The sequence below is a fragment of the Equus przewalskii genome, chromosome 16, assembly GCF_037783145.1.
Source record: "Equus przewalskii isolate Varuska chromosome 16, EquPr2, whole genome shotgun sequence".
NCBI lineage: Eukaryota > Metazoa > Chordata > Mammalia > Perissodactyla > Equidae > Equus > Equus przewalskii.
The window spans coordinates 16,680,332-16,692,197 of NC_091846.1; the positions used below are offsets into that span (position 1 = coordinate 16,680,332).

At 37.7% G+C, this 11,866-nt stretch overlaps 1 long non-coding RNA gene across 1 annotated transcript in view; it reads left to right on the forward strand.

The window, feature by feature from the left end:
• The window catches only part of LOC139076326 (uncharacterized), a 174,655-nt gene extending 163,102 nt beyond the window's left edge, over positions 1-11,553 (forward strand). The window contains exon 6 of the long non-coding RNA XR_011527784.1: positions 9,105-11,553. This is a non-coding gene — a long non-coding RNA (uncharacterized lncRNA). The remainder of the gene's footprint in view (positions 1-9,104) is intronic.
• The last annotated feature ends 313 nt before the right edge of the window (positions 11,554-11,866 follow it).

The window sequence follows — 11,866 nt, forward strand, 5'->3', positions numbered from 1 at the left end:
AGATAGAAAGCCTGTTCCAAAGATAGGTCATTACCATAGATAACTCTGAGTATCAGTAGAGTAACAGTAAACTGTGAGGGTCCATGCTAGGACCACTTTTATCAAAGTTCTGTTTACCAAACATTTGCTTTTCCATTTCTGTGTGAATTGCCTTCCTCTCCTTTGAAGGCCCAAACCACTACCCCTAACATCCTCCTTTGTCTTTAGCTGAAGATGATATTTAAGGTGGCAGCTTTGGCCATTCTGGCAAGTTACTCAGCTTTCCTGGGTTTCTCCTATGTATACATGTTATAAAGCTTTGTTTGATTTTCTCCTGTTTTTCTGTCTCATGTAAATTTCATTCTTAGATGAACCAGAAGGACCTAGAGGGTAGAGGAATTGTCTTCCTCTCCTATGATTTGTTCCCTCAAAGAATGATGTGCTACAGTATTGGCTTTTGTGTGCCTGGGTGGAGGGAGCCCTTGCAGATTCATCTGTAATGGCCAAAGACAACAAACAACACAAATATTCCTCCACAGCTGAATTGAAAAAAAAAAAATGTTGTATATCCATGCAATGGAATCTTTTTCAGCATTAAAAAGAAATGATCTATTATACATAAAACAACAGAGATGAATCACAAAAATCTACTGAAAGAAAGAAGCAAGACAAAAAATTTGTATACACAGTATGATTCCATTCATATACAATTCTAGAAAATTTAGACTAATCTAGAGTGACAGAAACAGATCAACAGTTGCCTGCAGATGAAAGCAGACAGTGCTTGAGGGAGAATTACACACACAGGAAGGAATTTTTGGGGCTGACAGATGTGTTCATGCCTATATTGTGGTGATGCTTTCCACTGATTTATCAATACGTCAAAACTTATCAAATTCTGCATTCTTAATATGTACAGTGTATGATAAATAAATTATATCTTGAAAAAGTCATTTATATAAAATCCATTTGAAGGAAAATCAGGTAGCATTTAAGGAAAATTAGAAGGATTATGATTTGAAATAATAGCCAAAAGAGACAAAAGCAGAATCTATCCCTTGTTATTCCTTCATGTTTGTGAAAAGGCTGAGACAGATTGCATTTCTGCTCTAAAAATAAAACTGAAGAAGGAGTTTTCTAGAATTAATGGTAAAAACTAGAATTTAACACCAAAAAACAGATTATCTTTATTATGTATATATATACACACACATATACACACACACTGTATACATACTGTGTTTATATACACCATATATGTTATAATTATGTTTATATATTATACACCCTATATATATACTATCTAATCACTCTAAATCCTTTAAGGTTTTTTTAAAAAAAATTATCTAGTTTGTTTTCTATTTATTTCTTAGCAGTTTCCACTTAACATCTGGCTCCAGTTGGTTCCCACAGTGCTCAAAACAAAGACAAAGACGAAAAGATTTTTCTGAGGGGCCAGCCCCATGGCCAAGTGGTTAAGCTTGTGCACTGAGCTTCAGTGGCCCAGGGTTTCACTGGTTCGGATCCTGGCATGGACCTAGGCACTGCTCATCAAGCCATGATGAAGTGCATCCTACATAGCAGAACTAGAAGGACCTACAACTAGAATATACAATTATGCACTGGGGGACTTTGGGGAGAAGAAGACGAAAAAGTCCTTAAAAATATATATTTTTTGAGTTATATACCTCTTTTCTTCCTCTAGAAACTAGTATATATGTAAGAAATTCAAAGTATATGATATTCTCTCTTACCATTATATACTTAAGCACATTTAACCCATTATGTCTGTGTTATCTACCTGTCTATCAATTTATCTTGCTACCTAGCACCATCTATACAGTCTTTTAAGGAGTGCCTACTATATGCCAGGCCCTGATCCAGTTGTTTCAAACTTTTGCATATATTTATTTAAATCTCACAATAAATTTGTGAAATTTCAAAGCGGTTACAAGTAAACATGATATATTGCTAGATACAAAGTGGAAAATGATAGGAAATTATAGTATAAAGCAGTCTACAAAAATTATACAAATTCAGAGTCCTAAGAGATGAAGAAACATCTTGAAAGTACCTAATCCTCCTTGCCTCATTTAATATTTGTATGAACTGAGTTCTCCAGGAGTTTGAAGTTTACCTGAAGTTACAGTCTTGTCTGAGCCAAAGCTGGAACTCAGGAACCATAATTCCTCACCAAGGTTGCTTTCCATCATATTACACGGCCTTTCTCAGTTCTAATAGCTGGCCAACCATAATGTAACTTTTCGAGATGTTTGAAGGAAGGGACGATTATTCTGGCTGGTGCTAATTAAGAGTTAGGGAAAGCTCAGGCATCTGCCTGTTCCACAGAATACAACCATTATGCACACTGAATTTGTTCTCTTTTAGAAATACCCTAGTATTACAGTAAAATATAGGAGGGTTTCTTTATTCTTTGGGGACTTCATGGAACACAGCTATTGGAACTTCATGGAACATACCTTTTCTGTTTTACAGAGTTCCTCAACACTGCTTGAACACATGGGAAACTCTGTTAGTTTTCCATTTTATCATTACCTTTCCTGTGCTCACCAATATGCTCACATCACCTAAATCTTAGACAGATAAAACAATACAAAAATGGTCTTAAAATATAGCTCTTAAACACAGGGAGAAACGAAATAGATGTGAAAGATGTGAAAGACTGCCTTAGAGGTCTACCAACATCTTACACATTGGTGGCTGGAAACAGAAGGCAAATGAAGAGGAAATGTATTATGCACCTAGTTGATGAAAAGTCAGTTGCGTTTTGTTTGCACTATACTTTCATAAACTGGAAGGCACACATAAGAAAGTTTGTGCTTGGCTGATTACAAACGAACTGCATTAATTTCCTATTTCTGCTGTAACAAAATTACCACATACTCGGTGGCTTTAAACAATATAAATTTATTTCCTTACATTTCTGGAGGTCAGAAGTACAAACTCAGTCTCAGTGGGCTAAAAATCAAGGTGGTGGCCGAATTTGTTCCCCTTAGAGGCTCTAGGGGAGAATCCATTCATTTTTTTGCCTATTCAAGCTTCTAGAGACTGCCCATATTCCTTGGCTCATGGCTACATCACTCAACCCCTACTTCTGTCATCACATCTCTTTCTCTGATTCTGACCTTCCTGCCTACCTCTTATTGAGACCTTCTGGTCACCTTGGGCCCACTTGGATAATCCAGAATAATCTCCCCATGTCAAGATCCTTAATTTAATCACAACTTCAAAGTCCCCTTTGCCACATAAGGTGACGTATTCACAGGTTCTGGGGATTACGCCATGCACATCTTGGAGGGGCCATATTTTTTCTACCATAGGAACCATCTGTTTCTCAACTATGATAACACTATATTTCTCCCACCTGTTCCTCACTAAGTAGAACACATAACTTCATGCAAAGAAGATGAGTATGTTTTTGTGTTGCAACAACGTTGTTCAGAAAACAGGTAACTACTTTTGATCTTCATCTTCAGGGTGATGAAATACCTTGGACAGCTAATCCCATCTCCTTTAGAATGCAGGTGAGATATGGTAGTTGAATAAGCACTGGACTTGAGGACAGACGACACAGACCCAACTCCTAGCTCTGTGAGAGTTCCTCAGCATTGTGCCAGGGCAACACGAAGTGCTTAATGAATATCGATTGCATGAGATTGAAGGCAGTACCAAAATCAGCCAGTTTGAACTCTTAAAAGGGTGAGCACAGCAGGTGGAAAAAGAGAAAAGGCAAGACCACAATTTATCTCACAGCTTTATTAAGACACAGTGTGCTTCCTAAATTGAGTTTTTTCCCAATATATAGATTTTCCCAACTATTATTAACTGTAATTAGACATTAAGATGTGAAATATGAAAATGAACCTAGTTTTATTATGCAGCATCTAATGAACCATGCAAGGTACGGAAATTATTTTTTAAAAATAATTACCTATATATACCAGATAATAGAAGAAGATTTGGATCTTAGAAGCAATTTGAGCTAATTTGGGAGGAAAATGAAGAGTGATTAACCAATTAACAATACAGACATTTTCCAAACAAGGACATGTAAATAGGTTGTGGTGTTTTCTTGGATTGGTGATTGGAGAAAGAATGATGAAGCAAGTGAAGGATCATTACTCAGGGTAAACTAAATGTACACAACACAGTTTGTGGAATCAGGACAGTGCCAGAGTGTTTGTCAACTACAGTCATCATCGCCATCCTCCTTCCCTGACCTTATCCTGTCCTGTTCTTGTGAACTACCATTTTCAGAGATTGTTATGGCAACTCTTTTAGCTGTATTTCCTAGCATTCCTCATAACAGTAGTTCCAATCTGCATTGGCTCCGATTACCTATAGGTGCCAGGATATGTGGGCAGCTCAGCACTGCTTTTCGGCAACACCACTTGATGACAGCTTAAGATAGTTTTCCTAATAAGTCTACTGTAGCAGCTCACATGTCTTAGCTAATAATTACCCTTTAAGAATATTGTACATAGCATCAGGCTTCCTTCTTTGATGTTGAACATTGCAATTTGTCACATTACCGGTGTCTCGTCCTTCTCCCTTTTGCTGTACCCTGAGGCAAGGTACTTGTCCTTAAGCTCTTTTTTGGCCCAGGAGGGCTCTCATTTTTTCCCAAGGCTGTGTGTGTGTGTGTGTTTGTGTGTGTGTGTATGCGTGTGTTTGGGTGCGTGTGTTTGCTCCAGTCAGTTGAGGGTACAGCAGGGAAGAATTCCAGGATTTTACAATATGAAGTTCTTCAATATATCTAGGTATTGTCTCATTTCAGGAATCTTGACAGAAGTCCTCAAACATGCTCATGTCAACCTGCACCACCAGATCACAGAGACAGCTCTACAAATTAACTTCCAGGAATAGTCCAGGTTCTCAGTTCTCAATAATCTTAGTTCTCCTGGACAAATAGCCAATATTTCATCTATTACATTAGGCAAATATGCCTGCATTTGTTTTAAATATACCTCAACTATCAGCTGCCTAAGTAGTTTCTGCAGTACTTAAAATTAAACTAAACGTGAGTTAGACAACTTACTAATTCTATTTAAATTTGAAATTATCTATTAAATCTAGTTAAGTGAGGGGTCAAGAGGGGACATCAGTTAGGAAAGAGACAGAACCAAAAGACAGGAAAAGCAGAGGTAAATACTCCCTCTCCTCTGCCCACTGGTATTCAAATCTCCTGCTGACACCTCCTATTGGACAAATCCAATTGCAAGTCATAGGGCAAAAGAGTCTGGGTATTGTAAACCATAGAAGTCAGCCTCCCAGAAAGGCTGAGGAGGACAGACAAGGACAGAGAATGGATAAAGATCAAATGGAGAGTAAAGAGAAGTTCCGTGTTGTCTCTTTTGTGTTTCTCTCCAAAAGCAACCACTTGACACTCTTTAACTTACTCTTCTGAGATTTACCTCCACATCTCTATTAAACTCATTTATATTATTTGTTCTTGGTTCCCCAGTAGTAGACATTTTCTACTGACCTCTCGCTTTTAACCATTCAATGCAATCTCATACACACACACATACACATTTAATATTTCTATCTTCCTTATGTTGTTACATGGCAAGTTTGGTTTTATCCTTATTCTGTGTTTGCGTTACTAAGATTACACAAATGCCATTCACAGTTGAGACATATTTTGTACCATGGCTACTTTTTCTTTCTTGCACAGTCTGTTTGTTTGTTTCTTTTCTCAGTTTCCTAGGTCTAATAATATCCATTTTTTTTATTTGCTCAGTTTACTAAAACATTGTCATCAATTCAACTCCTGACTTTCCACCAATTGTATAAATTTGTTTTTAAACCAATCGGATGCATTAGGTATTGCATCAGTTTCTTCTTCTTGGAATCATCTCTCCCAGAGCTTCTGACATTCCGGTTCTGACTGTTTGCTCTCGAAGTTAGGTGCATAGTTGTTTCCCTAGGATATCTCATCATATCCATAATCTGTTGTTTTTGGTTCTCCTCTTTTGCATATCTTATGTCTTTACTTTTTAAAATTTCTTCCTTAATTATAATGGAACGTGACTTACAGAAGATTACTGAGAGGAATGTATAGAAAGTAAATTTCTGAGAACTTACATACATGAAATTGTCATCATTCTACCCTCATACTTAACTAATACTAGCTCAGTATAGTATTCTAGGTGGGAGATATTTTCGCCTCAGACTTTTGAAGAGGTATCTCCATTGTCTTGAGGCTTCCAGTGTTACTACTAAAAAGAACTCAGTTATTTGGGTGCCTAATCCTTTTAGTGTGACCTATTTTTCCTCACACCTTCTTTTGTCCTCAGTTTTATGAAGTTTTAGGAATATGTGCTTTGGCTATTGTAAGAATTTACCATCTTGTGTTTCTGACAGGATCTCACCCAAAGTAAGCACCGGCTTGGTGATACCAGGGGTGCTGGAGAGGGTGTGTAGCCTTAGGAAAGTAGTTCAGTGACTCTCACACATTGTCTTTCCATAGCTCTACCTGAGAGAAGGATCACATGTATCACATTTCCACTAATTATGATCAGTCACTGATGCTATCTAGGTAAGACTGGTTAAAATTATATGCAATTATTGACTCTTTACTATATAGTGTCTTTCTCTACCTCCCAAATCATTGTCACTACACTGTGTTTTAAAAAACACAGATTCTGAAGGAACGTCCTATCGTACTAGGAGGTAAGGAGTCTGACAGTCACTGAGATTGATTAATCAAGGATCATACATCTAGCATGAAGTAGAGTCGAGATGCCTGCCCATGTGCATAAGTTAAAGTCTGTGCCCCTTAATCATTTGGGCACAGAGGGGAAGGTTATCTACAACTTCTCACATCTATGAATTATTTAAGTCTTTGGTTCTATAAATTTTCCATATGTTTTATATTATGTATTCTCACTTTTAATACCCTCTGATGTGCCCTTACATGTGATTAGAATTAAAGCATATGAGGCCAGCCCTGTGGCCAAGTAGTTAAGTTCCCACACTCCACTTCGGTGGCCCAGGGTTTCACTGGTTTGGATCCTGGATGCAGACCTAGCACTGCTCATCAAGCCATGCTGAGGTGGCATCCCACATAACAGAACTAGAAGTACCCATAACTAGAATATACGATGGTGTGCTGGGGGGCTTTGGGGAGAAAAAGAAGAAGAAGAAAAAAGAACTAAGTATGATACATTTGGGTAAATAAAACCAGCACATTCTTTAATTACCACTATACGACCTTTAAAATTATTAGATTTTGAGATTGTCCTCCTGAATCAGCTGTATTATTGCTACAAGACTACCTCTCAAAGAACCACTGAGCCACCTGTATTGAGTTTCATCTGCATAATTAACACTATCCTTTTCAGTAACAAAGGAGAATCAGAAATTTTTATGCTAAAGATGTCTGGTAGTAGATAGCAGATTATCATTTACTTGAGCTGAGGGCATCGTTTTATTATCTGCATGTGTTTTAAGAATACCTATATGGCTAAGATGTACTACTGTACATTGTTGTTTTCTTAGAGAACGGACACAGGATTTGCCTTAAAGATGTCCCCTCCCCTTGGGTTGGAAGTCAAGTGACCAGAAAAATACAGAAAATGAGACATAAATACATTTGTTCTAAACTGGCAGTTATACATAAAAGCAGGAAAGGATTATCAAGCCATATAATCTGATATCACACATTTCAAAGTCAATGTTGACCTTGAAGGAAGAAGGAGTAGATATTTTTTTAAAGTAACAATGGGACCACAGAGAATTTCATCTTAGAAATATAATGTTAAATATGATTCTTATTGCCTAAGAGTTTGGCAAATATCTCAAAAGTCAACAGCACCACAATTGATTCCAACTAACCTTATATTCTAAGCCATCTTTGGTGGTCTAGTGGTTAAGACTGGGCACTCTCACTGCTGTAGCCCAGGTGCATTTTCTGGTCAAGGAGACACACCACTCTCTGTCAGTTGTCATACTGTGCTGCCTGTGTGTTGCTGTGATGCTGAAAACTATGCCACCAGTATTTCAAATACCAACAGGGTCACCCATGGTAGACCAGTTTCTGTGGAGCTGACAGACTAGGAAGAAGGACTTGGCAATCCACTTTCCAAAAATTGGCCATGAAAAAACTGTGAATACCAGTGAGGCATTGTCTGCTATAGTGCAGGAAGGTGAGAGGATGGTGCATACTGACCGGGCAGGTTCTGCTCAGCTGTACAGAGTCGCTAGGAGTTGAAATCCACTCCACGGCACTAACAACAATCCTATATGATAAGCAAAGTGCAAGACCATGAATACAGGGTATTTAAGAGATTGAGAAACAGATGCCAGCATTAGCCCATCATCCATTGTTTTGGAAACCTTCTTCCTATGTACTGTGTGTTCTTTCCTCAAAGTGAAGCGAGGAAGTGAATGTCTCCTCCTTATTGAGTCAAAATGGGGTATCTATCTTCAGAAGAACTGTTTGGAGGGAATTTAGCATTAGTCCTTAGGCTTTGAGTGATATAGGCATGGGTATCTGATTCCTGCCTAGTAGATTTTAAAGGTGAGAGGCTGTGGTTATAGTTGTCCCTTATTGGTGGCATTAGAGAGGGAAGAATTTTCCTGTACCTGTAGGCACAGTGATTAACAGTGTTGGTTTTCTCAGGACTGAGAGATTTACTGACATGGGACTTTCAGAGCTAAAATAAGAAATGTCTTGGGCAAGTCAGGGCTAATTAGTCACCCTCTTCTAGGACTTCCTGGTGCAAGAAGATATGCATATTTCCCTGTGGCCAGATTAGGGCCTTATCAAGGAAGCCTAAATGAGTAGTCTTAGGAGAGCTTCATTCAAGAGATCCACCTGGGAATTTGAAATGACTCAGAGAGTGTGAATACCTAAAAAAGAAGGAGTAAGCTAGAATTCTAAGTGGCCAGTCAGATGCAGAAATTCCAAGAGTAAATGAACTGTAAATGAGATATATCCAGGGATTGAGAGCATCTCATGAGAACCCACCAAAGCCACCAGAGTAGAAAGCGTGAGCTTTGGCCATCTGCTAGATCCAGAATGTAACACGCTAGGTTATAAATGTACCCAACAAGTAACATGTTTTCTTCCTCTTACTACTTCTCTCTCCCTCCACTAGAACCCTGGAGAGGCCCAAAACAGTAGCTGACATGTGGAGGCAAAGATGGTACAAGAATAATGAAGAAGCCAAACACAGTCTCTTCAACCTAGAGTTTTGCAAGCCTGAGGTAGCCACAAACTACGAGGCAGGAGAAGTTTTAAATTTATGTGATCATTAATCTTCACTGGACATTATATTACCAAAAAGTGACTAGAGGACTATATATTTATTACCTGGAATCATCAGAAAAACTTATAGACTCTGTATTTTACCAAGAAGCAGGTAAAAACAAGTTGAGAGAATGGGCTTGAAGCAGCAATGTGAGAAAGAATAAAAATTCACATTTAGTTCATAAAATAAAATGAGTATATTTAACCCCTTCCAGGCTCTGAGGTTAAGGTGCAAGATTATAAACAAATGTCCTCTTTAAGAGTGTAACGGGAAAGTATATTCATCCTGGGACACTAAGGTTTTAAAAGAAACGTAAAGGGAATATTTATGCAAGAGTTTGAGGATGTTGGAGAATTTTAGGGCGATAAAACTGAAGTTCCAGACAACGCAGAGGAAGAGTTGGTCCATATGCAGATGGGCCACCTGGAAGCCTTGGAAATATGGTGCTGCCTGAGGGAAACATCCACGTGAGTGCTGATGGGTTCAAGTCAGTTAGAATCTCACAGGAAGGTGGGCAAGCCATTTGGGACATAGTCTTCTCTACTTAGTTGGAAGTTGTAGGACCACTGGGCTGTTGTTCTTTCCTGCACTTCTTACACTGTGATGCTGGCCTGGCTGGTAAGGATGCATGGAGTGGGTGCTGAGATTTCCTAGCAAATACCAGGACAGAAGAACCAGCACTGAAGGGCCTGATGATACTTTAGTTCTCACCTATAACTACAGTAACTCTGGTGCATTTTAACAGATTAACTTGTCATTGGTTCTAAATTGATTCACTACACACTATTGCTCAGGGTGTGCCCTACAAAAGGGTGCCTGAAGGAGGAGGTAAGCGGAATGGGGAATGCAGCCTGCAACATGCTTGTCAAGCTCTATGCCTCTGGTGTTGCAGCTGCCAGGAAGCAGTGGCTATTTCTGATTCATACAAAAGTGCTTTGTGAGCTACGGGAGAAGACTAGAAGCAAAAAATCAAGTCTACTTATAAAGAAGAGAAAGAAACCAAGCCTTTAAACTGAGGACAAATAGAAAGTATTCCCTTGATCAAGTCATTACCCCTGTTGAATTATATTTATTGGAAACTTTAGCTTAATTTTATTGATTTTAGCTTAAATTTGGATCATTATATCTTAAAATGTTTTCCTGAATATTACAATAAGCTATTACATTAACACCCAAAAAAGTGTTTAGGTATGCCAAAGTTTGCCAGTGATAGACAATTTAATTAAAGGTATTAGACAACAGGAAGTCTCTTAGAATAGTTATAGAAAAGGTCACAGCCAGGAAAGGTGGGTGTGATGGATTCTCGCACTGAGAACTATCAGTAAATGTCTCACAATTATCTATCTAAACTTTCCAGGTGATTTTCAGCAGAAGCTGTTTCTAATCTGTTCGGAAGTAATTAATTCAAGGAGAAATGAAATCTAAATAGTACTTAAAAAGGAATGACAGTGGTATTATTGCATATTCCTCAACATTTTACACCACATCTCAAAGAGACTAGTCGGTCTTAGAGAATGAACCTGAATTAGAATGAGCAACCAGTCACTGCTGCTATGCAGCTATCAGAAGACTGTATATCTGGGATGAGAAGAAAGTTTCAATTAGTTCTTTAGAAAGCTTAAATAAATTCCAATGATTTTTTTTTCAAGTTCAACATCTTGATGTAGTAATCTTTGTCGCTCATATTTTATTTAATATTTCACATTAACTATAAATAAAATAAGTTCTAGTTTTCCTCAGGTTTTACCATCATAGATAATACATATTGTTGGTGCTATATGTTCCCTGAATATCCTTTAAAGATCATATCAGTACAAATGGATCGAACTCATAAGTGTTGCTTTAGGAAGATAGGAGGAAGGGCGCGTATGCTTTCCTATTTTCCAGAGGGTAAATATTTACAACTGTCCCAAATATAATATAACTGTCAAAGAACATGAAATCAGCTCTTGGTAAAAAGTAATCAGCAATAGTGGAAAAAGTCACCAAGTCAGAATGTAAGAAAAAGAACTTTAGTACAGAGAGACACTGGATGAGAGGAGATTACCTCTCTTCTAGCGATTAAATCCAGTATTTAATGACTTTGAGGTATGTGTCATTTCCCTCCTAAAATAGTTTTGTCAGTTTATAACTATGCTTTAAGCACTATGTATGCTAATTATTTATAAGCTTTCTAAATGTTCCTCTTAGGTATAGGTATATTCAGATTTTCTGCTAATTTTGACAATTTGGCAGTTTATCTATTTTCAGAAATTTATTCCACTGAAACTGTTTAATAAACAGTTATCATCTATTACATATCTTGTTGTGTATCCTTATCTGCACCCCTCAATCTCCAAGAGCCTACAAATACAGCAGTTATATGCACAAATTAAAATTTCTAATTTTATTCTGTCATCTGTAATCTATCATTCAACAAATTTCATTCAGCTGTAATGAATCACTCAAAATTGTCACTAAATCCATATTTCATGAAAAAAGCATAAAGAAATCCATAGGAGTTTGTCCTGGTAGTTGATGGGGCCTTAGACTTCATAACCCCCATACACATGGCATGGACTGAGAGAAGAATTTTTCCGCTCTTAAAATTTTAAAACTATCAGAAGCAC